The sequence below is a fragment of the Xenopus laevis genome, chromosome 6L (assembly GCF_017654675.1).
Source record: "Xenopus laevis strain J_2021 chromosome 6L, Xenopus_laevis_v10.1, whole genome shotgun sequence".
NCBI lineage: Eukaryota > Metazoa > Chordata > Amphibia > Anura > Pipidae > Xenopus > Xenopus laevis.
The window spans coordinates 58,392,074-58,415,849 of record NC_054381.1 but is presented as its reverse complement, the minus strand read 5'-3'; the positions used below and the strand labels follow the sequence as shown (position 1 = coordinate 58,415,849).

Genomic DNA, 23,776 nt, shown 5'->3' with positions numbered 1-23,776 from the left:
ATAATACTGGGCCCCACAGCAAATTATTTTTCAGGCCCCCTAAATGTCTAGAAGTTGACCTGTTCACTATTTATTGAAATTGTATATGACTTCTAGGCTCCCCTGCAGCCACAGGATCTGCCTCATCTGTAGTGACACCCCTGAATATATGTTTGAAAATGGAATTAGGATGACTTCGGAGACAACCGGATGTCTGTGGCACAAGAGTGATGGAGGAGTAATAATTGTTGCCCGTAAAAATGATGGTGGAAAGTAGAAGCATGACATTGCTCATGGGCGGGGTCACGAATGACGTTGCATTGAGGAGGGATGAAGGATGGCATCATAGAGAGGAGGATAAATGGGGAAGTGGGAATGCGTTCAGTAAGTGGAGATCTGTCAGGAAAAAGTAAGAGATCGCGTAACTGAGAGGGAGGATGAAAGAGGCAGGCAGGACTTGTCAGTACAAAGTAAGATCCCATAACTGTTACCAGCAGGTGTGATAAGGATTTCTTTGCAATACGGAGGTTTTTCAGACAGATGTCCTAAAATGGACACCGTAGTGACGTTTACTGCCAGGCTGACATGTATTAAACTGGCTTTTGACTGACAGCATTTACGCCAAATAACACTCTGTGGGGTTGGTTTCTCTTTCCATTTGGCAGAGGGAGGAGTAGCTAGAAAGAGGTTGCTGGGAGGATCCAGCCAATGTGAACAGGACATCGCTGGGACTTCTCGGTTGCCTGAGAGAGGCCTTACTACTTATTGCTTCCTCTTGCGTCTGTTCAATTGCTGGCAGCCTATAGAAGGGGAACCCTATCTTTGTGCGAATACGAATACGAAGCAGCTCTTCAGGGGAAGGCGGGCCGGGGGACTGACAGGAATGCTGGTAAGTACAGAGCACAACTGATTCAGCTATTCATTTGCGCGTAATAATCTGCCTGCTGGCACACACTGAATTGTTTGTATTGTATATTGTAATGAAACAATCATTCAAATGTGCGGTGTGTTGACCTTTCGGATTGGTGTGTAAGTGTGAATAGAGAGCTGTTAAGTGGAATTTATCGTGTTTGTAACTGTTGTTAGTGAGGAATGCACGTATGTCTGTTGAGGTGGATTTTAGAAACAGGTCACATTCATATGATTTGTAGCAAGTGTGTCTGGTATCTGCTTAATAGTATTATAGTTTGTAATATACAATAATAAATATCATGTGAATGACATCCCGTGTGTATATGTATATATATATATATATATATATATATATATATATATATGGACGAGCAGGAACGCACGACCATGAATGCTGCAAGGGCCGGGTGCCAGACTGTAAACACATACAAAATCCCTCCAATGTCGGCACTCCAGAATCAGTCACGCTTGAGTCAGAAGATCAATATCATAAAGGTTTATTAGGATAGACCAACGTTTCGATACCACACAGGTATCCTGACGAAGATACCTGTGTGGTATCGAAACGTTGGTCTATCCTAATAAACCTTTATGATATTGATCTTCTGACTCAAGCGTGACTGATTCTGGAGTGCCGACATTGGAGGGATTTTATATATATATATATATATATATATATATATATATATATATATATATATATATATATATATATATATATATATATATATATATATATTTGTATATTCTATAAAGGAAAGTGGCTTTCCCTTTAATGCTTGCTCTCCCAACCCCCGCCCCTCTAAACACAGTCCTACAGATTACTTAAAAGCCCATAATGCTGAATGTTTCTTTGGAAGAGGTCATGCCAAATAAAGAGAGAAGCAGGTATGGTCTTTCTCCTCCCAAAGAAAATACCCTTTTTCACTTAGGTAGGACTGATGCATGGACACTGCCTTGGCGGGGCGCATCAGCTTATGCATACTTTGTACAAACCATGTAACCAAAAGTGTCTCTTTTTGCCAAATTCAGATAAGTTCTCTTTAATCCAATTGTTCCTTAAAGTTGTATAATGATAGTGCTGGGTTAATTTGTTTAGTTCAGTATATGATATAAGCCACACACCCATGCACCAGACTGATTTTAATTGCCACACATGGATGAGCTGCATTTTTTGTTTTTGTTTTGTATATATATATATATATATATATATATATATATATATATATATATATATATATATATATATATATATATAATACACAAAAGCCATGAATATCTTGTAAATTATATTCTTATAAACTGTGAGTTCTGATGTCATCAGTTATAAACGGTGAGTTCTGATGTCATTTCTGTCACATGACTCACTGAAACTTGTGTATTATAATAAATAAAGTACCCCCAGTTGCAAAATATGAGGATATGGTGTTTTTATATGGTCATAGAACTCCTTGGTGACTTATAATATCCTTATATTTTACAAGAGGGGGTACTTTATTCACTATGTACGTTACGTGCTCAGTTTTACGTGACTCACTGAAACTTGTATATTAGAAGTCACCTCAGAGTTTAATGGCCGTATAAAAGCCATACTTTATTCACAATACAATACACAAGAGCCATGACTATCCTGTAAATGGTGTGATTATAAATGGCGCTTAGTGATGTCATTTCTGTCACATGACTTATTATAACAATGTACACCCTGTTGAAACATAAGAGGATAATATTAGATACTTCCACGCATCACTCAATCTTTCATGTAACTGTACTTTGTAATTATTTGTATTTATTATTGTAATGACCCCTGTTCTGTACAGCACTGCTTACATAATCAAAATATGCTTAAAATATAATTAATACAAATATACATACATTATTCCTAAAATAATGAAATGTTATACACGCTAGTGGGTTGGATGTGGCCCTTCAAGGGATTTCATGACCCTCCCCCCAAACTGCTTAAGACCTCAACTGTCCTCTATCAATGGCAACATCATTGCATCATAAAGTGAGCAACAAACAAACACTTTAATGAACTTTTGGCCCACTATATGGAAACAGTTGGACAACGCTGGTGTACAAGACTATGTAACTATTCATTATTAGTTGTGTGAGCCTAGGGGCCAAAGGTAATCTAATTTAAAACAGACAAGTATTATGAATAATTTTGCTTAAAGTGTGTTAAGAAATTGGAAGTAAAAGAAAAACTTAATATAATGATATAGTGTGTGTTTAAACTTCAATAAAGCCTTCCTAAGAAATCCTACCAACCTAAGTTATGTGTTGTTGTTGGCAACCATTCCCATGTTTTGCAGTTTACACTTTATTATGCTATATATATATATATATATATATATATATATATATATATATATATATATATATATATATATATATATTATGCCCTTTGGTTGAACACCCCTTTTTGCAGTATCTAAGAAACCGTATTCTTTCTTTTGATGTGTACTTTTGTTGTTCTTTGTAATTTTGATCTGAATCCGTGAGATGCAACATGATTAGGTCAGACTCAAATTGCATCTAATAATGTTCTATGGAGTTGGACTCATTATTAAGTCCAGCTATAAAGCCATAGAGCATTATTTGATGTGTAAGGTTATAGTAAATTGGAGCAGCACCTTTACTCAGAACTATTAGCTTTACCATATGCTCAGGTGTGGGCCCTCGCAATGATGTCGAGGCAGGGTGTTGTGGATCTTTGGTATTTTACAAGAATGTTCACAAGTGGTTCTTATAACTTAACCAAAATGGTTTATTGATAACAAATCCACAAAGGAAGTTACTGAATAATGTAAATCGCAATCTCTAACAGTCAGCATAAACTCCTGAAATAGTACTGAGAGACTGACATTCACATATATGAAACCTTTGAGACCAATCATGCCCTTCTTTTGGGACTCTTCTCTATGCGGAGCCTAGGTAGGAACTGTCTAGTCCTCTCAGCTTTACATACTCACTCTCTCCCTTGCTGGGCAAACAATGCCACTGGGGACCTAGCCCATCTAACACTCCTCAGTAGAGCCCCAAAACTGCTCAGCTAAATAGCCCTGGGCCTAACTGTCTCTCCTAGAGAGACCAATAATAGGAGATAACGCACTGGTCGGGGTCCCACTCTTGACTCCCATCCACTTACTAGGAAATCCCAGGCAAAAAGCCTTGAAACAGCAAGGCTTCCCAAATATATATTTTAACACAGTGCCACCTTGTGGCTAAACTAGAGAAAAGTAGGGGTCATGCAGCCGAGGGTCAGCTTCCTTTGCAGTTATGCCCCATGGCACTTTAGTGGCCAAACCTTAGGGGAATGCACAATAAATGGGGAAACTATTGTATTAGGCCCCTACAGATGCAAGAGTTTACTTAGTCATTGAAATTCATGTTTTGCTCCACTTAGACTGAAACTGCACCCAAATGCAGATGTTCAGATTTTCTTTGCTCTGCTTGTGGCAGTGTTGATTACTTTTACAGGTATAGGTTCTGTGTACCAGAATGCTTGAGAGATTGGTTTTCCAGATAAGGGATATTTCCATTATTTGGATCTTCTGAAAATCATTTAAACATTAAATAAACCCAATATAATGTTTTGGCAACAATGTATACCTTCAAGTACAGGTATGGGATCCATTAATCGACAAACCTGTTCTCCAAAATTATGGAAAGATCTGCAGTCATGGAAAGATTGCAGCTTTCTGGATAATGGGTTTTAGAATAAGCGATCCCATATCTGTATAGTGAATTATGTACCCCTGTTGTAAAATATAACACTAGTCACTGAGGAGTCCCATGACCATATAAAGGCACAAGGCTGAAAGGTGACTTCTACTATCCTCATATTTTTCAACAGGGGGGTACATTTATTATAATACACATATTTGTGAGTCCTGTGACTAAAGTTACATCACTAAAAATCAATTATAACTGATTAATTATGACTGCATATGATATAAGCATATTTATGGCTTGTGTGTGTGTGTATATATATATATAGATAGATAGATAGATAGATAGATAGATATACACACACATACATACAGGTATGCGATCTGTTATCTGGAAACCTGTTATCCAGAAAGCTCTGAATTACAGAATAGCTGTCTCCCATAGACTCCATTTTATCAAAATAATCCAAATATTTAAAAATGATTCCTTTTTCTCTGTAATAAGAACACAGTACCTTGTACTTGATTCAAATTAAGATATAATTAGCCATTACTGGAAGCAGAACCAGCCTGTTGGGTTTATTTAACGTTCAAATAATTTTCTAGTACACAAAATGACAGAAAGATCTGTCATCTGGAAAACCCCAGGTTCCGAGCATTCTGGATAACAGTAGACAAATACAAGAGGTCCTCTGCACTCAACCCATTATCAATATATTTAAGACATTGAGACATTTTGTGCATACAGCTACTGAAAAATGCCTTACCCTTTAAACAAAACAGGGATTGTTTGTCCATCTATTGCAATATATTTAAGCTGGCCAACTACGTCAAAGTCATCCCATATCTGGCCAGTCCTACGCTCAATTTTCATCTGATTCATTAAGAATTCTATTGCTTCATTATACATTTTACAGAGGTACTAAGTTTTACCTGCAACTTACTTGCTGCTTTCAAGGTTAAAACGCCCAAACACGGTTGCCCTTTCATTGGCCACCACTGGGATCACCTGACTATAGCTGGGAGCTACAACATTGAGCTGACCACTGCTCCCTGTGTAAACTATAACAAACAAGGGAAAGTTGTGCTCGCCACTAATTTTTAAAACTTAAATTATATATATTATATATATATATATATATATATATATATATATATATCAAATAGATTCAAAGTCCTAGCGCACACCATCCAATTGTGCTTCAAAATATGTATAGATCACATACCTGGGTGCTACCCAAAAAAAGCTGCATTATCCATATTCCATTGAGAAAGGCGCACACCAGGGTTTTTAAATTAAAACTTAATATTTATTAAATAAGTTTAAAACAGGAACCGGCCAACGTTTTGGTCTTTCTCCAAGACCTTTATCAAGACCCTAGGTTCTTGATAAAGGTCTTAGAGAAAGACCAAAACGTTGGCCGGTTCCTGTTTTAAACTTATTTAATAAATATGAAGTTTTAATTGAAAAATCGTGGTATGCGCCTTTCTCAATGGAAAATATATATATACATATATATACATATATATATATATATACATATATATATATATATATATATACATATATATATATATATACATATATATATATATATATATATATATATATATATATATATATATATATATATATATATATATATATATATGCGCACAGCCTCTGCCTCTCTACTGTTTGTACTTTTTGTATCAATTTTGTGTCAACCTTTATTTCCACTTAGTATAACTGTTACTTTGTGCCGATATTGTTACTTTTTTTTATATAGAGCGTTTTTGGTTTTTTTTACACTTGTTTTTACAGCAATTAGGGGCAGTCTTTTGAATTTTGGTATTCTGACACTGGTTGCGTCATTCCACACTGCACGTCACTCCTGGTTTCCGCCACACTGGATATTTAAGGTGATTTTGTTTGTTCCTGCATTTTGACAAAGGCTGAGGAGTCAGCCGAATTGTTAGTCACGTGAAGGCGTCCACAATGAATTTTCTCTTTATTCAAGCGAAGTCCTGAGAGTGCAACTTCTTCTGACTATATACAGTATATATATATATATATATATATATATATATATATATATATATATATATATATATATATATACTTTTTTTTTTTTGAATGGTTATTTGATTTTGCATATGAGCAACATGCAGCATCCGATAACCTGAACCCATTTGCTCTTATTTGCATTTTCACATTGTACCTTATGTGGTTCTAACAAGTGACCTTTTTATATGAACTATTCATACTGTGTGCTATGAACTAATGTTAAGGTTTTCTCCATGTAATCATCTTTATACTAATATGAAAGTTAATACTTTATTATACTTGGTATTTTTTATTTTTATGTGGGTGCTTATACACATTGCTGTCCCATTGGCAGGCTTTAGATCTTATTTATGATACTTGCTGTTTACTTTGGATAAATTACTGCAAATATATTTTTCTTATACTTGTCGAATGAGTATTTTTGATAGGACAGCTTATATAACTTGAACTGAATATTCAAATACATAATCAGTGAATGCTAGTAATGCAGTAAGACCAGAAACATAAAATAGCCTTTCCAGTTTCTAATTATAGATTCAGATTTATAGGATTGCATTGTCATGTGACTTATATACAGATGGAGAGTGTTGCATTGTAGGTGGCTCTTTCCAATGTTTGGTTTATACTGTTATTCATTTTTCATTTCTTTTATCCGGCCACATGTCAAGAACCATGGTAATCCTCTAAACCATAGTTTTCTGATGTTTGGCTGAAGCTATCCTTTTCTGTTGGAAATAAAGGCAGGCCTAATAGTTGTTTGATCTTTTTCAAAAGTGACCAGTTATATGGGGAAATCATTTAAACAGGTTTGTTGGAAATTTTACGGCTGTCTTTCTGTACTGGACTGTAACACCTTCCAAAAGGAGAACTTTTAATTGCCACTACAAATTCCATATTTTTAGATACAGGTATTGGATCTGTTATCAATTATCCAGAAAGCTGAAAATTATGGGACAGCCACCTGCCATTGATTTCATTTTAATCACATTTTGAAGAATGGGTTGCTTTTTCTGTGTAATAATAAGACAGTATATTCTGCTTGATCGTAACTAAGATATAATTAATTCTAATTGGAGGCAAAATAATGCTATTGGGTTTTATTAATGCTTTAATGATTTTTAGTAGACTTAAGGCATGGTGATCCAAATTACAGAAAGACCCCAGATCCCAAGCATTCTGGATAACAGGTCCCATACCTGCATAATAGTTGGTATATAGGGGCGTATATATATTATATATATTATTTGAATAAACTCCAAAACCTACCAAACTTAAATGTATGCTTATTTATGAAAAAACTTGAACATAAAATACTCGAATGGAAAAAAAGCATGAGAAAAACTAAGATGCTGCAACCAATTTTCAATGGGTCTACCAACTCTCAAAAAAAATTAGAAAAACCTTAAAGAACTGGAATTTTAGAAATTGCTTAAATTTTGTCTATGACAACTCCCACTGACTTCTACCTATCTTATATTCAAGTTTTTGCAACTTAATAAGTCTCTAACATTTGTGTTTTAGCGCAAAAAAAAACTTAAAGGGGTTGTTTATCTTTAAATTAACTTTTAGTATGATGTAGAGAGTGATATTCTGAGACAATTTGCAACTGGTTTTCATTATTTGTGTTTTTTTTTAGTTATTTAGCTTTTTATTCAGCAGTTCTCCAGTTTGCAATTTCAAAAATCTGGTTACTAGGGTCCTTATTACCCTAGCAACCACACATTGATTTGAGTAAGAGACTGGAATATGAATAGAAGAGGGACTGAATAGAAAAATTAATAATAAAAAGTACCAATAACAATAAATATGTAGTCTTACAGAGGATTTGTTTTTTAGATGGGGTCAGTGACCCCCATTTGAAAGCCAGAAAGAAGGCAAATAATTCAAAAACTATAAAAGATAAATAAAGACCAACTGAAAAGTTGCTTAGAATGGGCCATTCTATAACATAATAAAAATGTATTTAAAGGTGACCTACCCCTTTAAATCATGGTAAAAATGTTAACATTGATAAATCATTCCCATAGTGTAACTTCTCTGATGTATCTAGCTATTTTCTAATCCATACTAGCTCCCTTTCCTTTCCAAAAAGTCTACAGTCCCTTTGTTCATGGAAAACAGGACTATCCCTTAACAAAAGAGAAAGTTGGACGCATCCCCCACTTTTTAAATTTTTTATGGCCTTTAATATGTAGACATAAAAATGTTCTTAAATTGCAGATTACATATTTTACTTACAGCTTGCCTATATATACAGTATATATATCTCTAACTCCATATGTTTTGAACATCATTCTAAAAGGTCAGTGGAGTGACACACAATGGCATGTCAAGGAGTATGCATCCTTATTGCCCAGTAAAAAAAGCAGCAAAGTAAAAAATTTCCATCCAATTTGCAGTTATATGTGACCCAGTTTTCATTTGATATCAGTTCCTGCTTAAGAACTAGCATTTGGTTACAAGCAGGTTTATCAGGTTGGGAACCAATGAGAAGCATCACCAAGATAATATACACATCATTATTGTTGCAGTGACGCAACAGAGATATTGTAATAATATCAGCAGTTACCAAGTCTGTCATCACTGAAGGTGTGGCTAGTGCTTTGTCTCTGTTTTGGAAGTATCACATTCTTTAAACTTTGCTTAGTCTTTCCTTAAACGATTGGTGGTTAACTAGGTTGTACTGTATATATAAAGCACAGTGCCTGTTTGTTGCATTATATGGACTAAATATGGGCTTACCATTTACTTGCCGTCCTTATATTACTGGTAGATAAGTTTGTCCATTTACTAGAATGGCCCACACACAGAGTGAAGGTGTGCCAGCTTGGTCAGGAAGGTTTAATCATTTGCTAGTTAAAGTAAGACTGTGATACCTCTGTGTCTGGCAGGGCCAAAAGCATATACAAAATGATAGGAATTGTATTTTAACAATAGAGCTTTCCATAAGCAGCTACAGGTATAGGATCCATTATTTGGAAACCCGTTATCCAGAAAGCTTCGAATTACAGAATGGTCATCTCCCATAGATTATTTTATTTTATCCAAATAATCAACATTTTTAAAATGATTTCCTTTTTTTGTGCTAATAAAACAGTACTTTGTACTTGTTCCAAACTAAGATATATTTAATTAATCCTTATTGGATGCAAAGGCAGCTATTGGGTTTATTTAATATTTACATGATTTTCTAGCAGACCTAAGGTGTGAAGATCCAAATTACGGAAAGATCCATTCTCCGGAAAACTCCAGGTCCCAAGCATTCTGGATAATAGGTCCCATACCTGTATAGCAAAGACCTAACACACGAGGCATGAATATCCTCTAAATTATATCCTTCTAAATGGTGCTTAGTTATATCAGAAATTATATTTATGGTTTAGTGATATAATTTGTGTTACATAAAATGGGTGTATTATGAAATATGAGGATATTAGAAATCAGTGGCGTGAAATGGCCTGTTTAAAAGCCTTTATATGATCATGGTACTCCTTAGTGACTTATCAAATCTTTATTGCGTTATAGCATAGGATCTGAGGATCTGGAACTGAAATATATTTGCTTACATATTCATAGTGATATGGGTAGTAATAATGTTTTATATGTACATATTTATAGGGACATTGCACTTCTGACTGTTGTCAAAAAGTGCTTGGAATTGTAGTTAGCTACAGCTAAGGCCTTCAGTTTGAATATCTGCCATGTAAATTTTAATTTAGGTGTGCCTAATTCTTTATACTCCTCTTCCTGGAGGTACTCTGTCCATGGACTTTGTACATAAGCTCTTAACCAGATATCAATGAGCATCTGCATACTTTTTGTGAGTATTTACAAAAATATTTTGTGAATACTCCCAATGCAGCAATACAAGTGAAGCATACTGTTTTCATGTTAATGTGTTACTGTACATGTTCTTTACTGAAGCAGAGATTTTACTGAAAGTGTTGCTATTAATATTCATTTGATGACGACAGCTGTATTCTTCCTAGTCCCTTACATACTCCCTTACATAAACTGGTTTTGCAGCCTGTTGTGAGCAGCTGCTTATCCACATTAATATATCGGGGTCCCCTCATGAACGTTGAGTATAAAAATAGGTTATTTTTTTGTGTATCTTATTTTTTTATTTATTCTCCAGTGCATAAAGGGTCAAGGAGGAACATTTTATATTAATCATTAGTCCTTAGAAATGTTTCAAAGCAACACAGAGCTATACATTGAATTTTTCATTTCAAAAGTACAGGTATGGGACCTGTTAACCAGCATGCTTGGGGCCTGGGGCTTTCCAGTTAATGGATCTTTCTGTAATTTGGATCTTCATACTTTGTCTACTAGAAATAATGTAAACATTAAATAAACCCAAAAGGCTGGTTTTGCTTTCCAATAAGGATTAATTATATCTTACTTTGGATCAAGTACAAGGCACTGTTTTATCATTACAGAAAAAAGGAAAATCATTTATAAAGATGTCATTATAATAAAAAATTATATATATATATATATATATATATATATATATATACACGTAGTAATGGACAGCACTCACTTGTAATGCTCAAAAAAATACATCACCATATGTGTGCACATATAAAAAGCAACGTTTCGAGCCTGCATAGGCTCTTTATCAAGCCATGTGTAGCAATGGTATCAAGAACAAACACAATCCATGTGAATATTTAAGGATCATCAAAGGAAGTGACATAGCAACATATTCATTATCCTCTATACATTATCCTCTATACATATTCATTATCCTCTGATACAATGTATACTGAGCAATGGCTGAATAAAATCTGTGTGTCTCAATTCAAATGGTTAAACCTTAATATAATAGACACAATACATGTAGAAACAGATATAGCTACAAAAATAGATATAAATTGTAATCCTTATTAAGGCCTGCTGGATGAAGTGAATTTAATCTTTTAATTCACCATACTTCCCGTTGTTTGAGCCTAAGTTCACGGTCTCCTCCCCTAACTAATGGGGGCACATATTCTAGTACCATGAACCGTAGTTGCTCCACAGTATGGCCCTTTTTTTTAAAATGACGTGACAATGGTAATGCAATGTTTCCCAATTTTATAGTGGACTTGTGTTGTGATATCCGTGATTTGACCTTCTGGATAGTTTCCCCAACATAGATCATACCACATGGGCAAACTATCGCATACACCACAAATTGTGATAGGCAGGTATGGTATCCCCTAATTTGAATAGATTCTCCCGTACCTGGATGTAAAAAAGATTTGCCTTTAATCACGTCTACACTGTTTGCAATCAAGGCAAGGATACATGCCACTGTTGCGTTGTCCCAAAAATGTACTTGTCACTGTTTTATCTTTTTGCACTAAAGACTTAGTTAATTTGGACCCTATGGTTTTTCCTCTTTTGTACGATATTAGCGGAGGGGAGATAAATTCTCTCACTGTAGGATAGGCTCTGCATAGAATCGGCCAATGTTTCTGTAGTAACCAGAAAGTTGAACTTGGATTAAAGCGTGAGTGCTGTTGCTACTTCTTTATGTATGTGTATATATATATATATATATATATATATATATATATATATATATATATAATTTTTTTTTTTTTCCAAAGGATGCCAGCACTCACGAAAAAAAAAAAATATGCCTGGGTGCGCGATTAGTACATAAGTTATACAAAACAACTTTCACTCTTTTTTATTTATATAGATATATAGATATATATATATCTATATATAGATATATATATCTATATATAGATATATATCTATATATAGATATATATCTATATATAGATATATATCTATATATAGATATATATCTATATATAGATATATATATCTATCTCGATTTGTGCAATAATAAATAATTACTTTTTTTGCAAAGACCCTGTTGTGCAACAGCTTTCATTCTATTTTGAGAGAGAGAGAGAGAGATATAGCACTGTATAACTTCTTATAGAGGCAGAGACACATTTTGCCAGACAGATAGTGAAGGACTAATTTACCAACCATGAGTCGTTGCCGTGACTCCCCTTTTAAAGCCAAAGCAGTTTTTAAACACCTCACCATATTTATTCACACAATAAATAGGAGAGGTTACTAGTTATAACTGTGGATATTCAAGATACACTTGATAAAGGGTATCTACCTGAAACAGGTCGTGTAACCACAGCCTGGAATAAAAGTTTTGCTGGAGTTCTCCTTCCTTTATTATTTTGATTTACTGGCACAGTGGAGTTGTTGGCACAAAGCGACTTAAAGGAACGGTAACACCAAAAAAGTAAAGTGTTTTAAAGTAATGAAAATATCATGTACTGTTGCCCTGCACTGGTAAAACTGCCATGTTTGCTTCAGAAACACTACTATGGTTCATATAAACAAGCTGCTGTCGAGCAATGGCGGAAATTGAAAAAAGGCTATATGGCACAGGTTAACTAATTGATAACAGATAACACCATTAGACAGACAGAGCTTATTTGCTATCTACTGTGTAACCTGAGCCTTTTCTCCTTTGAATGGCTGCCCCCATTGCTACACAGCAGCTTATTTATATAAACAATAGTAGTGTTTCTGAAGCAAACACACCAGTTTTACCAGTGCAGGGCAACACTGCATTATGTTTTCATTACTTTAAAACACTTATTTTTTGACGTTACTGTTCCTTTAATTGGAAGCAGAGCATTCAATTCTTTTTCATCTGTACAGACCTCCAACATCCCTTTACCTTGGATATCCAAGTAGGTATAGCAGTGCCTATGAATTTGTTTAGGTACACTTGGGATCTGAAATTTTAATATAGACCTACAGGTACAGGACCTGTTAATCCAGAATACTCAGAACCTGGGGTTTTCCAGATTGGCTCTTCGTACCTTAAGTCTACTAGAAAATCATGTAAACATTAAATAAAACCAATACGCTGATTTTGCTTCCAATATGGATTCATTTTTATCTTAGTTTGGATCAAGTACAAGGTGCTGTTTTATTACTAGAGAAAAAGGTAATTATTTTTAAAAATGTGGATTAATTGGGGAAAATGGAGTCTATGGGAGATGGCCTTTCCCTAATTAAAAGCATACTGGATAATGGGTTTCTGGATAACTGATCCCATATACAGTATCTTCTCTTTTGCTCTGTGTTCACTTTCTTCTGTTTTTTTTGTCTCAATTTCCTCATCTGTCCTTGTTACTCCTTTTACAAATATTAATTCAATTGCTTTTCTAACCCATGCTCTCTATTTGTTTTCAGTTGTAATGTTCACCAATCTTCCCCTATCTTTCTTGTTTTCTTGCAAGCAAGACTCCATGTTTAACATTTGCTGCCTCCTTTCACTCCATTCCTTTTCATATACTACACATTTCTTGCTCACACTTCTCTTTCTGCAAATCCCATAACCTCAGTTCTCTGCAGCTTCTTTTATATTGGTATGTTAGAATTACTAGCAGGTAATTCTCTGCTGACATACAAACATTTTAAAAGTCTTGCATAGCGGCAAACAAGAGGTGGTTATTTGATGGCAGAGCAAACATGCTTGACTTGGGGCAGCTGTGGCCTACAACTAGGGATGCACAGAGTCCACTATTTTGGATTCGGCCGAACCCCCGAATCCTTCGCAAAAGATTTGCTGAATACCGAATCAGTTTTGAGAGAGAGTTATGCGATATCCCTCCCAGACCCTAATTTGCATATGCAAATTATAGTTCGGATTCGGTTCGGCCGGGCAGAAGGATTCGGCCGAATCCTGATGAAAAAGGCCGAATCCCAAACCAAATCCTGGATTCGGTGCATCCCTACCTATAACTGGTGTACCTTCCAGAAACATTTGAGTTAGACTGGCAAATCATGTTAGACAAATTTAACACAGAGCATAACTTAAAGGCACACAAGCATTTGTCAATAAAGGTATGGGACCTGTTATCCAGAATGCTTGGGACCTGGGGTCTTCTGGATAATGGATCTTTCCATAATTTGGATCTTCATACCATAAGTCTACTAGAAAATCATGTAACCATTAAATAAACCCAATAGGCTGGTTTTAATAAGGATTAGTTATATCTTAGTTTTGGTTACATACAAGCTACTGTTTTATTATTATTATTATTATTATTATTATAGGGAAAAGGGTAATATGTTTTAAAAATTTGGCTTATTTAATTTAGTTGATAGTAAAGCTGTGTGTAAAATGTAGTTTTAAAATGCAGTGGCTGCTTAGCAAACTGCATTTGCTACGCAGCATTTTCTATTTTAAAAAACAAAATAAGTTTACACATACATTGACTTCTGCCAAAAATGACTTGCCAAGTAAAGTTTTGCCATTGATTTTTAACTTTTAGTTTGATACAGAGTAATATTTTGTGCCAATTTGCAATTGGTTTTAATTTTTCATTATTTGTGGTTTTTGAGTCATTTAGCTTTTATTCAGCAGCTCTCCAGTTTGCAGTTTCAGCATCTAGTTGTTAGGGTCCAAATTCCCCTAGCAACCTGGAGTCGGGTAAAAAAAGGCAAATAGTTCAAAAACTATAAAAAAAAAAAAAATAATAGCCAAGTGAAATTCTGTAACATACTAAAAGTTAACTTAAAGGTAAACCACCCCTTTAATAACTTTCAGAAATCTAAGGTGCAAAAATAATGGTGTCAGATATGGCAACAGGGTTGCAGAAAAGGATAAACACACTTATTTGAATAGCATTTATTTAAGTGGTTGATTTCTGCAGACATGGATGGTGTCACGTCACATGTAAGGAGAAAACAAGATTTTTCATATTTACCAGTAAATCTGTTTCTCTGTAGTCGAAAGGGGGACACAGGGAACGATGGGGTTAAGCTCCATCATTGTTCCCCTTGTCCCCCTAAGACAACAGAGAAATACAGAACACATGGAATGCTGATCTATTTAATATATACACAAAAAGATTTGCACAAAAAGTGTGTGTGTATATATATATATATATATATATATATATATATATATATATATATATGTATATGTATGTATGTATGTGTGTGCAAGCTGTGGGACCTGGTTAGAGGAAAGACCCCGTGGCCAAGACTTAAGTCAGCAGCCAATATCAGCCCTGTATTTAGTAGTGTTCAGAATGAATCTTGGTACTAGGAAGCCCTTGCAGAGTGGCAATATTCAGGAAGCCATTGACAGCACAATATGAAGGGGTTTACAGGTATGGGATCCCTTATCCAGAAAGCTCCAAATCACGGGAACACCATCTCCCATAGACTCCATTTTATCCAAATATTTCAAATCTTTAAAAATGATTTATTTTTTTCTCTGTAATAATAAAACTGTACCTAACTTGATACAATTGAGGCTATATTTAATCATTATTAAAAGCAAAACCAGACTATTGGATTTTAACGTTTACATGATTTTCTAATAGACTTGAGGTATGAAGATCCAAATTACAGATAGATCTGTAAACCCCAGGTCCCAAGCATTCTGCATGACAGGTCCCATAGCTATAGTAAAAGGTGAGGAACACCCTTGGGAGACCTTGGAGCGGCCATTATCGTCCTAACCCAACAAACACGTTTGTAAGAATAAAAGAGGCATGATAATAAGGTTCCAGGGTCTGTACATTCAAATAAATCGTACCCTAAATCAAATGGGCGGACTGTTGTATGTCTTGGACCTGGGAACTATGGGTAATGTGGCGGCTGCTATGTCGTACAATATCAAACGGGATTGCCAGGGGCAAACATCATTCAATGACGAGTAAATGCGCACTAGCTCACTATAATAATCTGTAGTACACATCCGCGTTTGGCCCTTTCCATTCGTACGCCTGTCTCAGCTGTCACTGGATGACTCGAAAGCATTCGCGCCAGCCTTTGCCCGCTCTTCATTCGCTATTGCCTGAGGAAGCGACGATGATGTCGGCTTACTGCCAGGCGGAAGTGCTTTCGACCTCGCAGAGCCCAGCTATTGGCTGGTTGTGTAAAGGAGTAGGGGTGGAACTTCCGCCTGCCAGTACCCGGCTCTCCCGGGTGTTCTTTCTACTGCGTCTACCGCCGAGATTCAGGTGAGGTTGGCGTAATAAAGATGGCGGCGCTGGAGTTTAAGGGTGGAAGTCGGGTGATGGCCGGCTATAGAGATTATTAGAAAATCCTGGCCTGGGTGTCCTCCGCCGCACACGGCTGTAGTGTAATTGTTACAGACATGAGGTGAAGGCATCTACGAGCCTGTATGTGTAATGGAAAATAATTCTCTATACACATTTATTATGGAAGTTCGCACTAGCTCATAGACTAATAAACATCCTAGCTTCCTCTAACTTATGTGTAGGTTCTCGTTTTGTATTGTACGTGCTCCTCTTAATATGAAATGATTAGTGCGTGACGTTTCTACCTATATGGACATATAAACCGTGTTTCTTATTTTTCTCATGTGAGTCTGCACTGCAGTCTGTTAGTTAGTGTGCTTTGTCTATGTTTCTGTGGATAGATATGCTTATATTTGTGTAGGGTTGATCATGTTTATATATATATATGTATATATGTATATAGATATATATATAGATATATATATATATATATATATATATATATATATATATATATTGGAATCTAAGTGATGTGTTTGGACTGTAACACCTGTATGTTCTTGCGTGTACATTATATATGTGTGCATATAAATTGCAGTGTGTGTGTGTATGAATGTGTGTTTTCTAATGGATCATATATAGATTTAGGCCAAATCCCAAGTAATTAGTGTGCAGCATCTGCATGCATTACAATTCAGCAACCTAAAAAATGAGTTACAAAACGAGTAGCACGTTAAACTGACCATATAGGTACCAGCAAATGCAGTATATCTCTTTTACTGGGCAGACATTACAGTCCAATATCCTTGTACTGTAGATATCAGTCAGTTGTGGATTGTGCAGGTACGGGACCTGATCTTACCATAATTTAGATCTTCATACCTTAAGTCTACTGGAAAGTCCTTTAAACCGTTAATAAACCTAATAGGCTGGTTTTACTTCCAATAAGGATTAATTATATCTGCGTTTGGATCAAGTACAAGCTACTGTTTTATTATGACAGCGAAAACAGAAATCATTTAAAAAAAAATTTGATGATTTGAATAAAATGGAATCTATGGGAGATGGCCTTTCCTTATTTTGCAGCTTTCTTGATAACGGGTTTCCGAATAACGGATCCCATACCTGTATATGTTTAAACATTGATGATGTGCAGTGTCAGAGAGCATGTGGCACATTGGCAGATAAACCAAGATGAGCCGCAGCCCCTCTTCATTTGCTGTTCTGATCTTTGGGGCTGGTGCCTTGAGCAAACAAAGTAATATGAAGGTGGCTGTAAATTATATGAGCACTCATACAATAGCCATCTAATTAGCCACCAACTGATCAATTGGATACTGAAGAGTATCGCCCACTGAATGGCCACCTTTATAGAATCACCCCCCCCCCCCCAAAGTAAACTGATATTCTGCAGTAAACATGAATGGCCATCTATTTATTTATAGCCATACAGGCTCGATTTTTGCAAATGGTGTGAGGCAGTCATACACATATATAACCCTCTATGCCTGTGAACAGAAAGGTATTGGGCACTAAGTGGATGTTTACCCAAAATCAACACTTAACTGACTTAGCCTGACCGGAACTTCTAAGGAGGAGCATTTAATGTGTTCCATTCTAATTTTTCATATGGAAGTACAATAAATATCTTGTCGATGAGTAAATTATTTGTCCATCTAATCCTGGTGCAAATGAGACAAATGTCCATAGTGTGAATGCGGCCTTAGATGTTGCCATATCATTTAAAATGTTTGCATATTATTTTATACGTTTTGGGTGTAATCATTCTGCCAGCTCAGCGAACTGTGCCAACCATGGGCCAAGTTAGGATCGCACATTTTAAAGGGGTATTTTGCCTTTAAAGGGAATAGAAAGGAAAAAAATAAAATCCCATTTTTACTTTCTTTAATGAGAGAGAAATCTATCTCCAATATACTTCAATTAAAAAATGTCTACTGTTTTTATAAAAAACCTGACTGTATGCAGTTAAATTTTACTTGCTCTGACTGCTGCTGATAGAAAACTTCAGACGGTCCCTAACTGCTCTGCAGGGAAAGGATCACACTTTGAAACAGCAGGGGGAGCCCCCCCACACACACACACACCTTCACAGAACTCGGAAAAAAGTTTTGTTTGTTTCCCTGTAGAGCAGCTCGCGATTGTGTAGAGATTCGTATCCGCAACAGTCAGAGCAAATGAAGGGGGAATTTCAGTGCATATAGTCAGGTTTCTTATAAACAATGGTAAAGATTTATTATTGGGGATAGGTTTCTTTTTTAGTTAATAAAGTAAAAATTGTATTTTATTTTTGCCTTTACATCCTCTGTTTCCAACTCCAGCTGCAGGGACAAAGATCATGGAGCCAGATTTAAACAGATAACTGGTATTCTATTTTGGAGAAAGTTTGTATTAAACAATATAAAATCTATAAAATCCGCATTAGATTGCACGACAACACAGGACCCAGTGCAGTCTGCATTTTCTCATTATTAATGAGTCTTGCTTTATCGGCTTCTATGGCAGATATTATTTGACTTGTGCTGTTTTAATAATTTATGACAATCCCTAAGATTCCCAACAGGAGCCCATACCACACTGAGCATGTGCTTGGTCTTGGTTGCAGAGGTGTATAACAAAGTTACAGGATGGTGACCCCCTGTGGCCAACTTTGAAAGCATAAATAATTTGTTTAATTAGACTTCTGGTGCAGTAAGTTCATGTTTATGTTTAGTATACAAAATACAGCATTTCTAACATTATTCTATTTTAGACTTTAGTCTCCCTTTAATTTAATGTTTAGTATGTTGTAGAATGCCTAAGTATAAGCAACTTTTCAATTGACCTTCATTATTTATTTTTTATTGTTTTTGAATTATATGTGTTTTTCTTGCTCTTTCCATCTTTCAAATAGGGGTCACTGATTCCATTTTAAACCAAATGCTCTGTAAAGCAACCAGCAACTGGAGAGCTGCTAAATATTTCAAAAACACAAATAAAAAATGAAAACCAATTACAAATTGTCTCAGTTGTGTTTATATATTAGAATGAGGGATTCTGTCTGGTTTAAGCAGTAAAGATAGTAACATACTTTTCTTCAGCAGCATAGATGTTTCAGGACTGTTGATGTAATAGATATAAATATCCATCTGTTGGCACATCTGTTTTTTGTTATGTGGGCTTGGACTATGTTGACACTTTACAAAATGGGCAGTTTTTGCCATGCGGGCAAGGCTTATCATGGTTTTGAAACGTAATTAACTCTTATGTCCGTACTGTTTCTGGATTCCTAACATGTTCAAAAAGAAAGCTGTACACTTTTCCAATGGAAAACTGAACGTGTGTGGGACTTTGTTATCCACATATATGGTAAATTATTTTATTGCATGAAATCTCCTTCCATTTTTTGATTGATGTCGATTCAGTGGTGCAGTAGTTAAAGAAATGGCCTGGGCATAAAGTAGTGTGTTAAAGTTCCACAGACATTTTCCTAACTAAATATTATTTCTTGTTTTATATTTAGCTCTGCAGCTCGATAGACCCCCACACCACCTCCTCTGTAGATATCCAGTGGATTTTTCTTTGCTTACTACCTCTGTGTCGAGGACACAATTATAATTTTTAACTTAGAAATATAAGCAGCTGTAATGTGCTAAAATAATGTGTGGCATTTTTTACCCTTCACTTGAAGTCAAGCAGCTGTGTGACATACAGATCAGTGGGTGGGTAAATTGCAGCATCTGCTCTGTTCTTTAGATAGGCTGGTTCTCTGTCAGGCAGGAATTCAAAATGGCGGAGCTGGAACTCATGGTAGACTTGGTTTATTTTCTAAATGTTACTTTAAAAAGGTATGATTTTGACGAAAATGAAATATGTGATTTAAGTGTTCAGGGGGTGAGCGCTTAAAAATGCAAGTCATGGTCATCATAGTGGTATGAGTCAATAACAACATGAACACAATAAAATCACGTGTTTTAGCTCCAAAATATATAATCAGAGCAAAACCTGTGACAAGCAGCATGTCATGCATTGTTAGGTCTATCCAAGTTAATAAACGCATGCCATTTTTAATGTTTTGGTTCCACAGTGTGCTCATCGATCTCTAGATTCCTTTGTATGTCCTGTTTATTTTAATAAAATGGGTCCCCTAAACATTTTACATTTCTAAAAGGTCCTGAAAAATATTGCCATTGTTAGTATTGCCGTTGTTACTATCTATTGCGCAGTCTGGGCTGAAATCTGCCCTTTTGATGACTTCCCTCCATGCACGTATTAAGTGATTAAGTAATTATCCAGTCAGGAACTGACATTCTACATCCAAAGTGCTGCGTGAATGCTTTAATGCTTTGTCAGAGGAAGCTGGAACACTTTGCAATCAGACAAATTTGTGGCCAACTTTAGTTTAGACCGATTTCTGTCTGTGTCTAGTTTTTGGACTGTTTATATTAGATTATGGGTCAGTACTGGAGATTTTTAGAAATTTAAAAATGCATATTTAAATTATAATTAGACCTTGTTTTTTGTACTTTGCTTGGCTGTAAATGGAATTATTCCAAGCAAAGGAAAGTTGGATTCTTCTGTTATGGTTATTTTTAAAATAAAAGTTCTGATTCCCCATACTATCTTCAAATTAAGTTACAATAAAGTGAAATACTGCGCTAAGTCCAATAAGTGTCTCTAAAGCAGCACCAACGATATGTATGTGAACCCACTTGTCACATGTCACAAATTAAGGGTTCAGGGATGGTGTGCTAATAGGTAAGCAAGTGTCAAAATCCCCTAAAAAGAAGAATAAACTCGATAGTGTATTAAACCTTTAGACAATCGATCGTAGAAGGCATCAGATCTACTCACAATTCAGTTCTTAGCATGTATTCCTATCAGGAGATTGCTGCCTATGTTCCGTCTGGTAAATTCTGCCGCTGTTCCTACAGCATTGCTGTCAAGTAGAAGGCCTGAAGGATGAACGTGGCCCTCCAAGGGAATCCTTTGGCTTCCACGCTGCCAAAAAACTCCATTTATATCACTGTTTAAATCCATTTTGTCCGCAAACATTTGGCTTGGTGGATGTTTTGTCCACCTCCTGTCCTAATATAGGGCGCGAAAGCACTGAATACACAAAAACACAACGCCCGAGTGAGAATAGTGCAGCTTCCACTTGATTGTAGGTACTCAGAGCAGAGGTCGGCCCGAAAATGCCTGCTTTCGCGTTTTCAGGTTGACCTCTGCTCCACTCTGTGTACCTGCACTCAAGCGAATGCTGCACTTTTAGGGGGTTATTTATTATGCAGTGTAAAATTAAATTTGCCCAAAAAATGTTGAAAGAAGCTGTGTAAAATATTGCGTAGTGGGTGTAATGTTACATCATGTGAATGCCATATTTGCCACTGTTATTATACATTGCTTCCGGCAGAAGTCACTAAGGGGCCGATTCACTAAGCTCGAGTGAAGGATTCGAATGAAAAAAATTCGAATTTCGAAGTATTTTTTGGGTTCGAATTCGAACGAAATCGAACGATTCGAAGTAAAAATCGTTCGACTATTCGACCATTCGATAGTCGAAGTACTTTCCCTTTAAAAAAAACTTCGACCCCCTACTTCGGCAGCTAAAAGCTACTGAAGTCAATGTTAGCCTATGGGGAAGGTCCCCATAGGCTTGCTAACCTTTTTTTGATCGAAGGATTTTCCTTCGATCGTTGGATTAAAATCCTTCGAATCGTTCGATTCGAAGGATTTAATCGTTCGATCGAACGAAAAATCCTTCGATCGATCGAACGCAGGATTAGCGCTAAATCGTTCGACTTCGATATTCGAAGTCGAACGATTTTAGTTCCCAGTCGAATATCGAGGGTTAATTAACCCTCGATATTCGACTATTGATGAATCGGCCCCTAAGTAAAAACGTCTAAAAATAAAATGCCGTTTTTTTACACAGTGAAGTCTGACCATGTGTGGAGTTTTATCCCGCCATTTTTGTTACACAGCATAATAAATATGCCTCTTGGTGCAGATAGAAGGAGCTGGTTATGGGAGCTGATCTTCTTCTCTCATCCTGCAGAAAAATGCAAGTTTGGAGCAGCAGAGCCCTCAGAGGTAAATGCAGGTCAAATACCATATATATCCATCTAGAGAACGTTCTAATATAAAATAGGACATTTTATACAAAATAATTGTTCATTGTAGGATCAGCATATACAAATTTTAAATGTACAAAAATTTTTACTTTGATTTTACTGGTTCTTAAGTTGAAGTATAACCTAGTAATGGGTTTTAAAGGTAGTACACTAACAATTTGCAGAGTGGAACAGTACACGCTTAAATAGGGATGTGAAGAGGTGGATATTGTTTGTGTTGTGAAGGTGTATGGTCAGGGACTGCAGTTAACATAGTAAATAATAGATTTTAGTATTCTTAGGTCATTGGTTCATATTTCCCTGTGTGACTTCAACTGTTGTGTAAAAGGAGACTTGTTCTTGTATTAACTGCTGCATTTTTTCCCTTATATCTTCATAATGTGCAATCCTTAATAGGAAGTAATCGTGTGATCTAGTTTTTGAGTGTCCTAAATACTCTTCTACTAACTATTTCAGTTCACAAATTATTCATGGATAACCCGATTATACTGCTTCAATTGCATTTGGTGAGATGGCTTATAAATGTGCTCCATGAAATTTGTTGTAAGATTATCACCCTTTATACATGGTGAACCTGATCAACAGTTGGTCTGGGTTTCCCTTGTAGCTGATCAACTTTAATGCTTTGGGTGAGGTTTCTTTATCCATGTCTAGCAGTATGTACATTGAACTCTTATTAGTGTAAAAACCTTATTTTGCCTGCTGGTTTCCTTGTCCTTTTAGATATTTTTTTATTGCCTCTCTTCTTACTTATGTAAATATACTGCTTACTTTGTTGATTTTGTCTGTCTTGTCCCAGCTATTGCCTTTTTTTTAATCCTCATTACCTCCAAAAGCCATTGAGTCATTGTCCTTTTAGCATGAAAGGTATTTGAGAGCATAGATGTTAACATGGTGCAAATCAAAGTAAAACAGCAGAAGATTTATAAAAAATAAAATCATAACCTGACAGAAGAGACGTCTATGCATAGCAGAACAATTACCTTTTAC

General features: G+C 35.8%; 1 protein-coding gene across 4 annotated transcripts in view; it reads left to right on the top strand.

The window, feature by feature from the left end:
- Positions 1–334: 334 nt before the first annotated feature.
- Positions 335–23,776, top strand: part of cul1.L (cullin 1 L homeolog) — a 48,733-nt gene continuing 25,291 nt past the window's right edge. The window contains exons 1-2 of one of the 4 annotated variants that reach the window (XM_018266693.2): positions 335–449; positions 645–868. The gene's annotated coding sequence lies outside the window, so the exon portion shown is untranslated. 4 annotated transcript variants of the gene reach the window in all.